This window comes from Chenopodium quinoa, unplaced genomic scaffold, assembly GCF_001683475.1.
Source record: "Chenopodium quinoa cultivar QQ74 unplaced genomic scaffold, ASM168347v1, whole genome shotgun sequence".
NCBI lineage: Eukaryota > Viridiplantae > Streptophyta > Magnoliopsida > Caryophyllales > Amaranthaceae > Chenopodium > Chenopodium quinoa.
Genome location: NW_018743331.1, coordinates 3,263,956 through 3,280,465, shown reverse-complemented (window position 1 = coordinate 3,280,465; position 16,510 = coordinate 3,263,956). Strand labels below are relative to the sequence as shown.

General features: G+C 36.1%; 1 long non-coding RNA gene across 1 annotated transcript; it reads right to left on the bottom strand.

The window, feature by feature from the left end:
- Positions 1-10,237: 10,237 nt before the first annotated feature.
- Positions 10,238-14,432, bottom strand: LOC110737765. The gene is made up of 5 exons (XR_002514448.1): positions 13,472-14,432; positions 11,859-11,954; positions 11,520-11,618; positions 11,248-11,368; positions 10,238-10,973 (listed from the first exon to the last, which is right to left on the bottom strand). It is a non-coding gene; the product is annotated as an uncharacterized LOC110737765 (long non-coding RNA).
- Positions 14,433-16,510: the final 2,078 nt, after the last annotated feature.

The following is a 16,510-nucleotide window of genomic DNA, read 5'->3' as shown; positions in this document are numbered from 1 at the left end:
ACGAGATGTTGGAACTCCAATTTATTTAGCCTTAGCTAAGAACACAACACAAAAGTTACCAGCCTCCTCTGCCATGGTACCTCGAATAATACTACCTTATGGTTGTGCTTTGTTGGTCGCCTTATCTTTCAAAGTTCCCATGTGTCTCTCATAAGGGTACATCCATCTCAAAAAACCAGGCCACATTCCTTAATTTCTCGTACTAGATGGATAATCAAGTGAACCATTATGTCAAAAAATGAAGGAGGAAAATACATCTCAAATTTGCATAATGTTTCAACAACATCAATTTACATTTCAAGTTTTTCTAGATCAATCACCTTGCTACATATGGCATTAAAAACAGACAAAGTTTAATAATGGTGTGCCTAACATGTTTTGCAAAAGACCTCAAAAGTGGGCAACATCATTTGCATCATGGCATGACAATCATGGGATTTCATACCAATCAATCTCTTATCGATCATTGAAACTAGACGCTTAATATTTAATGAATACCCTGTAGGTATGTATTATGCCATAAAATCACTAACAAAATATTCTTTTCTCCTCCCTAGACAATGTGTATCAAGCTCGAGGCAAATATGTCTTATTTATTTCTATATGTATTATCCTCGGGCCATAACTTTGGTCGAATACTTGCAAGCTTCATGTCTCTCCGCACATGTTTACCATCGATCCTTTGACTTGTTAGGTATACTCAATAAAGTCTCGATGATTGAATCACATACATTTTTTTCAATATGCATAACATCAATACAATGTCTAACAGACAAGTGTTTCCCATAAGGAAGAGTCCAAAATGCAAAAACCTTTTTCCAAAGACTCTTCTTAGAGGTAGATTTTCCACGTTTCCCATAAACTATTTCAGCATCTTTGATTCGTTCCCACAACTCTATTCCACTTAATGGCGTACGGATCATTCATTTCTTGGGGAACCCATTGAATTCAACTTTCTTCTAACAATAAGGGGGATCTCGACGAAGGAGTCGTCTAGTGTGCATGTACATATTCTTTCCATAATACTTAAGGCGTGTGGGTTCCATTTCGTCCTCACAATGGGGCATGCTTTTTTCCCTTTGACTTTGTACCCTACAAGTTCCCATAGGCTGGATAATCGTCTGTAGAGAAAAAAATCATGGCACGCAAAGTAAAGTCCGTACTTGTATGAGCTTCAAACATCGAAACACCTTTATCCCATTACAATCTCAAATCCTCTAAGAGAGGCTCCAAGTAGACATCTATTCGTTACCAGGTTGTTTGGGCCCCGATATTAGAAGCGACAACATGATGTATTTACGCTTCATACACAACCAAGGAGGCAAATTGTAAATCGACAAAAGAATAGGCCATGTACTGTGATGAGAACTAAGGGTACCGTAAGGATTCATTCTGTCGATACTTAATGCAAGTCTCAAGTTCCTAGCCTCTTTACCAAACTCGGGAAATGTCTCATTAATATGTTTTCATTGCTTCAAATTAGCGAGATGCTTAATGAACCCATTATCTTCCTATCTTGTGCATGCCACACCAAGTTTTTTGCATCCTTCTTAATTGAAAAAACTCGCTTAAACCTTGGTATTATAGGCAGATACCCTAACACCTTAGCTGATGGCCACTTCTTGCGATTAAGGTTTGAACCCGCCCACTTCTAGCGTGATTCACCGCACTTTGGATAAGCATCAAGGTTTTCATATTCCTTTCGAAAAAGTACACAATTATTAGGACATGCATTGATCTTGGTGTACTCTAGACCTAAGGGACACAATAGCTTCTTTGCATAGTAGGTAGACTTAATTAGGAATGTCATTCCCTTCCGGAAGCATGTTAGATAAAGTTTCTAACGAATTGAAACTTGTGTAAGTCCAGTCGTTCTTCGCTTTTAAGTTAAATAGAGTTAACACCCCTGAAAGCTTGGAATACTTTGCACAACCAGGATATAAAGGTGTCTCGATAGCTTTTGACACATTCTCAAACATATGGGATTCTTCGTTCACATGGTCACCCAAACCATCCATCATCTCACCAATTTGATCTTCCTCGACATTTTCATGTGTACCACTTTCATTATTCTCACAATGTTCTCTATTTTCAATGTTAGTATCATTGATTGATGACCTACTAGTTCTAGGAATTATTTTCTCACCATGCCAATACCAAATGTTATAATTTGCCATAAACCCGAGGCGAAATAAATGGTTTTCTACCTCCTTGATATCCCTCCACTTCCTCACATTGTTGCAATCACGACAAGGGCAAGAGATTGTTTCCCCCTTAGTAGTCCTTTGGTGTTCTACAACAATTCTACAGAATTCCTCAACCCCGTTCAAGAACTTAGGCTGAGTTCGATTTTCAACATACATCCAATCACGATTCATTTCTAACTACACATTTTAGAAAAACAAGCACATAATTAATAGCACATGTTAATATCATAATACATCACTTAATTGTTCATGCATGCTTCCGAAAAGGTCTTTATCACTCCAACTTATCCCAATATCAAATGTTTGCGTGTTTTCCAAATATAGGTTTAAAGTGATGATGCACTTTCTACACATAGTGTAAACACATGTACACAATATAGAAAACTTTCAATCATAAATTAAAATAAATTTAGTCATTTAACGTTATACATACATAATCAAATTAACTTGTAACAAAGAAAGTTAACGGAATATAGACACATGTAGATAAGGTAAGAATTTATACCGATTTGCGTCAAAAGCTACAAAATGAAGAATTGTTTAATCCGCTCCAAAGTAAATGAAGGCTACAAAATTATCTACATAAAGTTATATGAGATGTAAGCACAAAGAAGAAAACCCATGTGTAGTATCTTACAAACTATAGCACACTTTAGCAAGAAATGGGTTGAAAACCCATAAGCTCTTTATTTGGTCAAAAGAAGATACAAGGAAACAAAGAGGCAGCTGAAAAAAAAAAAAAAAAAAAAAAAAAAAAAAAAAAAAAAAAAAAAAACAAAATAAAAAGCACCATCAGAAGTCTAAATTACACCAAGATATATAACAAGTAGCAAGGTCATGGGGTTGCCCGTTGAAAACCCTCACAAACTGGAGGTCGTGGACGACTGGACGAGGGACTGCAGGTGCAAAAGCCACTATGGCAGGAGGCCGTGGCTCTGGGGCAGCTAGCAGCACCAACGATTCTTCCTCTCCCATGTTCTAGGCTGAACAATGGAAGGTCATTGCGGGTCTAATTGGTAATACTAACATTCCCGATGACCGCTTGAGTGGCAAGTTCGACAATAACATGTGGATTATAGACACCGGAGCCTCTAGACATGTTACTTGTCATGATATGTGGTTATTTGACTCTCATGGCGTTTCTTGTTGTCCGATGGGTCTTCCAAATGGCAAATCAGTTATAGCCACAAAGGAAGGCTCGGTTCGTTTGTCGGGCAAAATTGTTCTTGATATTTTCGTATCGGTGATATGATCTTGTATTATATATTGGAGTAATCAATACAAATGGAGGCAAGTATCAAAAGCCTTTTCCTAATTCTAAAAATACCCATAATCGAGGCGATTATGACTCTGCCTGAGAAGCTAAGTAAATTGTGTATGTTGCACTATGGTATATCACATTATCACCTAAGTATGTAATGACTGTACTACTGCTGCTACAGAGTATTATCAAGTATGAAACTAGTTTTGGGCCAATTCTCTTGTAAACTCTCAGCTGATAGATGCGCTTATAATGCATCCTTAATGCTTTGGGATCAAATAAGGCCTTTTTTTTATTCAGTTTGTTTGTTGGTTTTTATGTTGATGTTTTTGTACGTCAAAATTTTCTCCCGCTGCACAAAGACATAATTGAAATTGTACAATATTAGCAGCTCCTAAGCATAAACTTTAGCACCACCTTATTCTCATTAATGTATAGCCTTCAACATATTTACATTTCTAAATGTAAATGATGTAATATCATGAAGTATAAATGATAGTTGTGTACTCTACATTCTTCGTAGACTAGTACATGGAGAAACACAATCATAAAGAAATGCAATGCTAATGGATGTTTATCAATGTGATGTGGATTTTAATCCGTATTAACAAGGGTTTAAGCTCAAACCTTTGAGAAGAGTTTAGAGGATCTAAAGTGACGAATTTAATGGTAATTATGATTGAAATTTAAAGGATAGTACTCTAATTCTCGCAAGAATAAAGGGTCTCTTCCTAGTCGCAACTAGAAAATGATCACAAGTCGCAACAAGTGATGTTTTTTTATTAACAATCAAATAAGCAATGCCCAAAGGACTAATTCCCAAAGAAACTCTCTGAATTTTATTGATAATTTTGTGGCCAATTTATAGGCTTTACAAGGAAAAGATAAAATAGATAGAATCCTACTAGGTTTAGAAAAACTAATTCTACTCTAACTTAAATTCCAAGTAAACCCCATCAAACTAACTACCTAACTAAAAATCAGATCTTAAAACTAATTAATTAAAATAACACACGACTAATCAAGGAAACCTAAAGAACTTTAAAGAAATTAAAATCCTAAGGTGCATAAAACAAGAAAAACTCTTTCAAGCAAAAGGTTAAAACGTGTAAGCAAAAATCTATTTAAAGAAACATTAAAAACTATCAAGAACGAGCCAAGAAAGGAAATCTTGGACGCTCCCGCATCATACTCCCCCTCTTGAAAATGAAGTTGTCCTCAAGTTTCTTCAAAACAAGGAACTAAGTCACTAGTCGGGAATGATGCGCAAACTCCTTCCGCAAGAAGCACTTGATATGTGTCGAAATTCTCATGGTGCACTACCTCAAAAGGACCTTCTTCCATAAATTTGGTTTTCCCTCTCATGTTGTTGTTAATCTTTTGTGCACTTAGAGATAACTAAACATAGTCACCAACCTTAAAAGCAGGTTTCTTTCTAAGGTTCAAGACATGTTATCACCTGATTGCTTTCCTTCCTTTCTTGTTCATTTCGAGTGAATTATAAGTAGAGATGTACAAGTTGCTTGGAGTGGCCGAATCTATCTTGGCCTTTTCTTTATCTTTAGAAGCTGAATTAATCACACTTTCCTCACTTGCATGCATATACTTGGGAGCCAAAGGTTGAAGCCCTATTCGACTATTACCAACAGCAATGGTATAAATATTTTGTTTCCATAGATGAGTAGCATCTCGATCCCACTGCCACGGTCTACCTAACAACAAAGAACAAGAATCCATGGGTAAGACATCACACCATACCTCATCCTTGAATTCTCCAATCTCGAATTGAACTAGAACCCGTTTCTTCACTAATAATCCACCATCATTGTTCACCCAATTGATCTTATAAGGTTTAGGATGATCTTGTTGTTCCAACCCTAATGTGTCAACCATCTCTTTAGAATCAATGTTAGTGCATGATCCTCCATCAATTATAAGAGAACAACTCCTTCCCTTCACCATACAATGTGATTGGAATAAATTTTCCCTTTGTTCTCTATGCTTCTCTTGAGTTGGCGTAACATATAAAACGAACCTAATCACCAACACATTATCATCACTTGCTGCTTCATCTAATGGACCCTCAAACTCAACTTGATTTGTTATTTCCTCCTCTTCTTCCACCATGACTAACAAAAAAGCATGTTGTGCTTCAAGACTAACTAGAGCTTTGCTAGGGCATTGTGCAGCAATATGACCTCCACCCTTACACTTGAAACAAACCTTATCTTTCATAACCATTTGACTAGGAAGCAAAGGGTTTTGATTTTTCACTTTGAAAAGAAGAAAACATGGATGAACTCTTTTGTGTGTCTAACCCTTCTTGAGTTCAAATTAAATCTGGTTTAGGAACATACAGCTGGCGGACTACTTTCCCCTTTTGTTCTTGAAATTGTCGCTCTATGGTACTTGCTAACATTATTGTAATACCCCGTATTTTTATACGTATTTTAATTTAAATATCTATTTCTTAAAGTATTTAAATAAGTTGTAATGAAATATTTATGATGTTTTATTAATTTAAAGAGTTTTATTTTTAATTAAAGGTCCAATCTATTTATTTAATAATTTTGGAAATACTTTATTTTAAAAACATTGGGGCATATTATTTTATAAAAGGAAGCCAATGGTATTTAAGGAAAGTCAAAATACTAGTTTGAATAGGAAAGGGATCATTAAGGTTATGAAGGGAATTTAAGCTTAGGAGGGTTTTTAGAGAGAGTGTATAAATACCCATCACATGGGCAAATTGAACTTTGCCCAAGGTGGAGAATACCCAAAGGTAACTCTCTTTCTCTCCTCTTATTTTCTCTTTCTCTCTCTTATTTTCCCCTTCCCCTTATATTACACCACACACGCACACCACCACCACCACCACCGGTGGCCGGCTGCCACCACCACCACAGCCGACCGTCAGCAGCACAGAGTGGCGGCAGCAGCAGCCGCGGGGAGGTGGCGCCGGCCACTCTCCCCTCTTCTTCCCTCTTTTTCGTGTGTATATAAAACAAAAATTTATTCATTTGTTTTAATCCTAATCTAGCCTTGATTTAATTATTGATTTTGGGTTGTGTGATGATTTTTATGATGTTTGATCATAAGTATTATATATATAATTTTCAGATTAAGGTTTTGATTTTAAAAGCCCCAAATTGAAAACCCTAGGTTTCTATATTAATGTATATTGATGGAATTTGATTATAGGTGATTGAAACTATTAAACTTGATGTTTTAAAACACAATTACAAAAATTTTGAATGTTTTAATAAAGCTTTAATTTTTGTATATAAGCTATAATTAAGTTTCTTGAAAGGATTTTTAATTACCCATTAATTGGGAATAAAAGTAAGGGTTTAAAATTAAATTTCAGCTTGTTTTAGAAGGATTTATGAGTGATTTAAGGAGTGTATATATTGCTGAAAATTTGTGTGGAATAGGTATTAATGCCTCTTTGTAATTTTGGGTTGTAAGAGATTTCCAAGTGAGTGACTTTATTTAGTCGTGGCGATTTTGTGATCATATTCAAGGTACGTTCGTGTACTTGGTAATTATTTGAGTATGTAGAAGCATGCTAGGCTTTGATTAATTAATTCCAATATAGTATCATGATAAGTATTGATTAGAATTGTTGATTGGATGGATGTTGGTGATTGAATTGTGAAGTATGGATTATTTGTGGTGAATTGATGATGAGAATTAATTATATTGGCATGTTAAGTATGAACCACACTTTTATTATTGGCATGATTGAGAACATGTTTAATTAAACTAAGTGTTTAATTTGGTTTGGAATATTGAAAAGGAATTTTATTTTATTTCATATATTTTTTATAGATGCTATAAGCATGAGAAATGAGCTATTTAAGTGTCTATGTACACGAGGATTAAATTGTATTTTGGTGCCTAAGTTCACTTAAGGTGTTTCTAACACTGAGGGATAGGATTTGTGGCATGTTATGCGTTTAAGGTGTCTTTGACACTGAGGTAGATTAAAAAGGGTTCAACATTTGAAGATTTCGTGGTTACTAATTATTCAAGAATTAAATTGGTATGTTTGATTGCTTGAATGATATTAATGATTGATTTTTTTATGGTTTGTGAGTCATCACCAAGTCTAATAATATGTAAACAACGTAAAGTGAAAGAGATTACGCACCAAAACTCTAGGAACGTATATACCTTGAGTATGACATATGAGGGGAGTTATGCGACTTTATATTTGACCAGAACTTCTACTGGGAGTACAGGACGCTAGCTGTATATTCCTTTTTATTATGCGCAGAATTCCGCCACTTACGAGTGGTTCTTTTATACTGGCACGGTTAGCTCCCGTGTTAGTACCCCTTTATTGGGGCAGGTTAGGGAGAAACCCATTCGATGCGTAATCAAGCTAAATAATTAAATTAGTTATTTATTGAGTGGTTGTGTTGTATGTTGTATGCTTGTAAACAGGTGCAACAAGGTAAGTTGTGTGATGATAGGATGAAAGCATGTTAGTGTGGTTTAGTTACGCTAATGTACTCAGCATTGCTGATTGTGTGTTTGTATGTTTGTTTGGCCTTGTCTTTATCTTGGCCCTACGATGACCTATTCCTAATGGCGAGTAGTGGGGACAAGTAAAGAGGAGCTTTTCAGGTGATGAAGCATATTCATGATGGGCATGAGAGAAGAGCGAATCATGCTTAGTTTCCATAAGAATATGATGTGTTTTAAATGCTTTGAATATTATTTATTTCATTGTGCTTGTGAGACTAACGCAAAGGTTTCCAGTATGGTTTGGTTTTAATAAGGGCCTACAATGGTTCCAAGTTGTAGGTTGACTTCGTTTGACTTTGGTTTGACTTTACTTTCGTTTGGTTTTGACCTTTAAGTTGACTTGCTTTGAATGGTTTTAAAGATAGTCTTCCGCTTTGTGTCTTTGATAATTGCCTTAGTCATTTTTACGGTGGCGGTAATATCTTAGATTTTCCTATTTCGTATTTTAAAAAGGGCAAAACAGGTATTTTAAAGGGAAGGAATTTCTAGGGTGTTACACATACATACATCATCAAAGATCTCGAATTGTTGCACCTCAACATCATATGCAATAGATTTGCTTAAACCTAACAAAAACTTAGCAATCTTTTGTTCTTCCTCTTCTTTACAACCACAAGCTAGATATAATTTCTCAAACTCGGCAACATATTGATCAATAGATAATTGATTTTGTTGTAAAGAATTTAATTTTAAGAACAACATTTGCTTGTAAGATTTAGGAACAAAACTTTTTCTCATCTTAGATTATAATGTTGTCCAAGTTGAAACCTTTTCTTTTCCATCTTTAACCCTTTGAACTTGCATGTTTTCGTACCAATCTGAAGCATAATTTGACAGCTTTAAAATTGCATGAGAAAATCTTGAAGTTTCAATCATACCTTTATGCTCAAAGAAACGATCCATGCGCTTCTCCTAATTAAGATATACTTCGGGGTCATTTGTACCATCAAATTCAGGGAGATCTGACAGTTTGACTTCTCCTTTCTTTGGATTAATCAAAAGAGAGTGAGACACTTCACCAACACTTTAATCTTTCATATCTTTCACATCTTGTTGCAGATTTTGAAGTACTTCAACAAAAGAATTAGTTTGAGCATGTGTTGCGGCTTGACTTTCTTCAGTTTTGTCAATACGTGTATTGAGTTTCTTGAATTCTTCCAATAACGTATCAAACTCACTTTGATTCACCATGTTGCTCTGGATTCGTTTCACAATGAAAATTCACAAAATTTTACAGGATAAAAATTTAGGATTTTACGAGTCCAACCCAAAAAGAATCACGCAAAAACTCTAACTAGAACGCTCACAATCATTAGAAAGATTTACTCGTGTAGGCAGAGAAAATTTCAAGTCTGCTGAAACCTTTGCACCAAAGTTCAGGGCAGTAGAGAACGCGTTTCTCTACAAAAAAATTCTGAAATATTAGGGGATGAAAATTCAATGTTTTTAGAGTCCAATGCAAAAAGAATCATTGAAAAATATTAATTAGATCAGGGGCGGATCTACTATGCACTTAGGGTAGACACTTGCACACCCCTGGCAAGATATATAAGACTATTTAATGCAAATAGGATGCTATTTTATAAGTTTAGTGTACTGGCGCTGGCTGGAAATGCAGGATAGCAAACAAGTCTTGATGGTTTTGTGTTCGAAACCTCTTGTTAAAAGTAAACCCTTTATTTTGATTTTCTCCTCTATTTGGCCTTATTCACTTATTGCCATATGTATTTATTGGAGGTGAAAGGAAAACAAAGCAAAGGTAACAATGAAAAACCATTGCCTAATATTAAAAAAGCGTTGCCTTGTAGCTAAGGCAACATATATGAGGCGTAGTTTATGCCCCCGTTGTCTATTCATAAGACAACATTTTTTAGTTCAAAGGCAACATTTTTAAAAGCCAAGGTATAATGATACCTAAGGCAACAATTTTACAAAGGAAACAAATTAAAAGTGTTGCCACCTTAGGAGACAATTTAAAATTGTAACCTTATGTCATAATATACAACTACCTTTTCACTTGTTGTATTTGTTAGTAATAATAAAAAAGTGATGCCAAATATCTTAAAAGCAACACCTTAAAAGCGATTATATGTGAAATTATAAATTGAATGAATAAAGATGAATCAACATGTGAACTCGACAATAGACAATAATCAATCTAATAGGAAACAGGACATCAATATAGAAGAAAATTGATTTTATAAAAATAAAAAAAAATCATGTGTACTCATCAAAATCCAAAAAACAAAATCCAATAGAATTTCACTACACAATATATCTATTCTTAAAAATCCTAATAAATAACTTATGATTCACGATCTAGTACATTTCTAATACCAGTAATTGTGTAACTTTTTATATCTGATATTGTACATAAGGGATAAAATGCAACGTTTAAAGAGGGAAATGGGTCAAATGACTATAAACAATCTCAAGTGCTAATTGATCAACTCTTCGTCTTTGTCTTGAATATATATCTTCACTAGGCAAAAATTGTAAATTAGCACTGGTTCAAAACCCCCCTTTCGCACCGGTTATGAACTGGTGTAGATTTGAGGGATGCCAAAAAAAACATTAGCACTAGTTCAAAACCGGTGCTAATAATAAACAATTCGCACCGATTCGGTTCAAACAGGTGCGAATAAGATCCCAAAAAAATAAAAAAAAAAAGGTTTTTTTTGGCATCGGTTAACCGGTGCCCTTAATGCCCCAGAAAAAAAAAATCAAAAAATTTATGAAACCCAGTTCGCCGCGCCCGCGGGTCAAACTGTCGCGCCTGTCCAGGAACTCGAGGGAGAATTAAAACCCTGTCCGCGCCCTCTCCTCTTGCTGCCGCACCCGCGGGTCCTTGGAGAGGGCTCTCCTTAAGCGCGGGCTGCACTTTAAGCCTTTGAGATCTAAATTTCGAGGATGACACCAAGATGCTACACTATGGCAAGATATCTTTGGAACTGGTTTTATCCCCGCATCTCCTGAAGAAAAGGAAGAAAAAAGCTAAGACATCATGTGATAGAGTAAATCTAGGGCACCATCCATTAAAGAAAATGCTAACTCTAATCTATATTTTCCATTCATTCTAAAAACAAGAGCTCTAATGTAAGTGTCGGGATATACAAACAACTACAACAGCAACTTTGATTTGAAGCAACTATTCTGTTCAGAATACCCTAAATGACTTAACCAGCAATCTCAAAAACGAAAACAGTAAGCTACAGAGAACACAAGACTCCAGCATTCCCAACCTACCTTGAATGAGATTGTATCCCATATAGCCAATATTTTATCTGCACCAATTGTAATAAGCTGTGGAGCATTGAGCACCACTAGACACTCTTGATAATTCTACAAAAACTCCACCATCGTGTGCCTTAGCACAAAACAAATAACAAGTTCAGTAATTACACATGTATATACGAGATGAAACTTTTTAATTGTAGATGACAAATAGAAGATAAAAAAGATCCGATAATTAAATTGCCATTTACAAACAGATCAGCAGAAAGAGAACAGAAAACTACCTTCAGGCTAAGGTTGGGTACAAGCTCTCCTGAATCATGACCAAGCTCAGCACTCCAAAGTATTAGTAAACCATCACTTCCACCAGAGACCAGCAATGCCTACAATCATGTAAAATAGTGGTGGAATCACGCAACAATATTGGCAAGGTAGATCCTAACAGCACAAAGTCAGCCTAGTAAGACAGATTATCCATAGCAAATCAAAGGACTCCATTTTCATCATGGGAATGATAACTAAACTTTGGGTAAATTTGTTTTTTTAAAAAAAAAAAGAAACAGACAAACAAACATGGTATTGATTTTACACAGTGTGATCAGATAGCATTGTAGGCATTTTACCTCAGGAAGCATCCGGTATCAAGCAGTCGCAAATGGGGACCACTTTGCATGCTCTTTACCAACACCTTTAACACCATGTGCTACAAGTTCAATTTCCTGGACAAATGACAAAATTGACATTTGATAAAATTAAACATCAAGACTTCACAAAGGAGTTTGTGAACAAGCATCAACAATTAATAAAGGAAAAATAGAAGCCCACAAGGGGACAAAAATCACTCAATCGACAAAAGTTTAGTAACAAGCTATTACACTCAATGGATTAAGTTACCAACAGATACAGAAACCTGTCCTGGCCCAATCCTAGCTAAAGTGATATCAGGATACTTAGGATGAATTGGATTTTCTGATAATTCAGGTAGCCCATCCTGGCTTGACTTGAAATTAGTATAAGTTTTGGGTGCCGTAGTTGAACTTGATGCTTTAGTTTAACTTGAACTCGGGTTGCCTCCTGAGAAGCGCTTCTTTATGAGGTCCCTATCTTGACCATGAGAAATTATCATCAAGGGGGTGGCCTATAATTAAAATCCTATCAACAAAATTCAAGACTCGGGAATCCAGAGTATATAGTATCTCCAATACTCTACTTACATAGTTACATCAAAGTTATACGGTCTTGATCCAAAGTCTAAGAACTCGGGAAATGCCAATAAACTACACTACCTATGTATGACCCCTCTATTACAGTCCCAAGTAAAAGCACCGATTCAACTCACAATAAGTGTTTAATATCCGGGTATTCTACCATCATAACTCAATTGTACCTATGAAACTGCGTATAACTCATCAAGAGAATTATAGAATATGTACAAGGAACAACTACTAGATCTCAGATTCAACAAATCAGTTGTCTCTAATAAACTTAAGAAACTTGTGATACTATATACTCACCACCGAAACAACCCAGCAACCACGAAACCACCACCATACCCATGAAACCACCACCGCAGCCACGAAACTACCACCTCACCCACGATACCACCACCACACCCAAGAACCCACCACCACTAGCACCGACCACCATCACCATAATCACAAAAAAATAAATAAAAATCAGAAATCCTATCATCTCACATTCTCACCATTAAATTCAATCAAAATTTCAATTAAAAATAATGCATAATGCCTCACTCTTACGGGAATGTCCCTTAATACTTGAAGTTGATATTCACCAATCACCACTATTTCCCTTTGCAATATTATCCATTGCCACATTCCTCTCACATGATAGCTACAAGCTAATTTGACCAGCTAATTAAATTAATTTCAAAGCACCATTTTCATTAAACAAAACCAATAATACAAAGTATCTGTACTAGTAATATTACCACCTAATACGTTTCGAATTTGATATCAGACTCTAAAAATTAAGCTAGTTGTTGATAGTTAGTGGAGCAAGTATTACTAAGATAACATATTTCCATCTAAACCATACTAAAGTAACCATACTAGTAACACTACAACCATCTAACCTCATCGGCATAATCTCTCAATGCAGCCACAAATCTGTAGTATATTTAATTTCTCTAAAGCATTAGTAACTCTAACTATGTTTTTGTATTGTTCATCTTCCAAAACAAATTAATAATTACAAAGGATACATTGAATTATACCTTATTTAACTTATCAATGAATCAGCTCGCTGCGGCACCCACCCTTAGATAGCCTCCCCTGCAACGGCGGCAAGCCAAGTAGGCCACCCAGCAGCAACCTGCTTTCCTTCTATAGACAACGATTTCGGAATCAGCCCACCCAACCGGAGTTAGAAAGTTTCTCCTCTTTCTTTTTCTGACGGTCTTTTGCAACTTTTTCATTCTCCGATTTGTTGAAGCGCTGAGAAATTCCCTTTGATCTCACTGAAAATCAAGCCCAAATTTTACAAATTAGGAAATATTTTCTGAAATTAACCACAAATTTTGTCGAGCCCTAGAATACCAGTTAAGCTAGAGGAGAGAAAAAATGAGAATTGCAGAAGTAAAAGCTAAAAAAAAAAACCCTAGAATACTAATCTAGAGGACATAGAAAAGGAAATGCAAGAGTATTTGTCGCCAGCAGTGGTGGTGCTTATGCTGCGGCAGTGCGTCTACACCTCCATCTTTGAGGAGAGAGAGAGTGAGGAAGAAGAACGTATTTGGTAACTGAATAGCTAATGTGAAAATAGTAGTAGCAGAAATTCTTCCGCCCTTTTTCTTTTTATTTTTCCGCCCTATTTTTTTTTTTTTTTTAATTTTTCCTCCCTTTTAGAGCTTATATTCAAATTGTTATATGGATCAGGTCATCGGGACTTGTCAATTCAAAATATTTGGTTAGGTTTAAGTTGAATTTTGGATCATTTGATTCAAATGGTTTTGATTATTTGGGTTAGTACAAAATATGATAAGTGGGTCAAATTGGGTTAATTTTGGGTCGTTTAGGTCGGGCTGAGTCGGGTCTGGGTTCGTTCTCAATAACTCGAGTTTGGAATCGGATCGGGTTGAGAATCGATTCGGGTTGGGAATCGGGTAATTATTCAATTATAATTTTAACAATCCATTTTCATTTATTTTCATCTAATATTTTTTATTTATTTTTGTAATTGTCATTAGTTTAATATTTAATAAGATAAAATCATAAAAATCATAACATAATTTTTTTATTTAATTTAAAATCATAAATTATTTAATAATTAGATAACCCAAAAGTAATTAAATTAATCAACACATTAGGTGATTGTTGTCTTTAATCCTCTATAGCAACACTTTTATAGTTGTTGCATAGGAATCTAGCATTGTTATTTTGGTTCAAAGTAACATTTTAAAATCGTTGCCTTAGGTTATCAAGGGTAAGAATTTTATTAGTGTTGCAATTTTAGGTGTTGCCTATTCTCATTATTTTTGTAGTGTGTCCTTCGAACAAGGGTATTATTCCGATAAAAGGTTTGGAATTATTAGAAAGCTAATTATTCAGTGAGGTCAAGTGATCGGAATGCCTAGCTGGAAGCCGCTTCTGATTAGTAATATTAATGAATAATTGATATTATAGCTTAATCTTGACTGAACCCTTCGGGTCACACCCAATCGAGTAACCAAACCGAAATGACGAATTAATCCAAAGGATTAATTCAGTCATTAGAGTATCACGAACAATGACGTCGGATTCCGAGCTTAGAGCGTCGACATCAAGCGTCGTAAGTCAAGCGAATTTAGGAATCGACGAGACGAACAATCAAGGAAACAACAAGTTACAAATATAGCCCTAGCCTAGGAATGCCCCGAGAAATCCGAGGGCTAAGGGTAATATAGCTAGCCAAGGTAGCCGCACCATGCCGAGCTTGCTTGCAGTGCATGCATGCTAGCAACGCAAGCTAGCAGCGCTAGCTAGCTGGCTGGTGCGGCATGGCCAGCATTGCTAGTGCCTCGCGTCCAGCAACTCGCAAGCAAGCACAACTTGTTGGGCTGTGATGGCGCATCATAACACCCAGCAGCAGCATGCATCCGTGCGTGGCTTGGAAGCTGGGCTGCGCGCAAGCACTGTGCCTCACTGGTAGGCCCAGCCGAGCACTAGGTCGCCAGCATGGCGCGCCTTGGTGCCCAAGGTTGGGAGCCATGTGGCGTGCTGCGATAAGGCACGTGTGGGAGCTGGTTTGTGTGGTTTGCCTTGGGGATCAAGGAGACCATGTGGTCCTCCTTTGGGTTCTCACCTACCCTCTTGCTCACCATGTGCCACTTGTTGTTTGGTGATTGCTTTTGCTTTTTAATTTAATTTAGAATTAAAGTAATTCATGCTTTTCTCACTCTATTATTTCTCCCACATGGAAAGATGATAGAAGTTTTTGGGAGCCTTTGCCTATAAATACCAACTTTAGGAGTTGGGATTATTCACTTGAGTTGAACTCAATAAGGCATCTCCCAATAGGTGAGAAAACCTTTAAGTTCGTAATACTCTAGTTTTTCTTGGTCTAGCCCCGACTAAGCTTCGGGGTAGGGGTCGTTTGGATCGGGTCTCGAGGGTGTGAGATGTTGGAGGCTTGCGCATTTGCGGGGCTCTATGTTTTCAAGTTCGAGCTCTAAGAAAGAGCGAAGCACGCATCAAGGGTATGATCGTCTTTTCTTCTTTCTCTCTCTTGGTTTATTAATTATGTGACTGTTGTTAGTTACTTTAATTTGTGTGCGGATTTTGGGAAGGTTTTTTTTCCGCGTGATGTCGGACATCACGAAACCCAACAGCGGTATCGGAGCCGTGCTCATTTAATTATTGTAACTAATAATTAATTAAGGTGATTTAAATGGATTTAAATTTCTGGTTTTGCTTTCTAATTAGATTAGAAGCTCGCTTTAATTAGTTTTAATCTCGTATTTACGCTAATTTTGGCTCAAGAACCCAGATTTTAACCCAATATTAGTGAATTTTGGGTGGAATCAACGTTCTAAATCATTTAATACCCACATAGTGGGTATTAATGACCTTCCAGAAGCCAAAATTAACCCAGAAAGTGGTTTTTTGAGGGGTTTTTTTGTTTTTGACGAAATTTTTTAAATCTTTAAACCATGATTAATTATGGCATGTTAATGGTAGATTATTTGTTTGGTTACATCATTAATCTACTGCAATTATAAGCCCTTTTAAGCATGATTATAAAGTTATAATAGGTGCTTAATATGGTTGGCTCATTT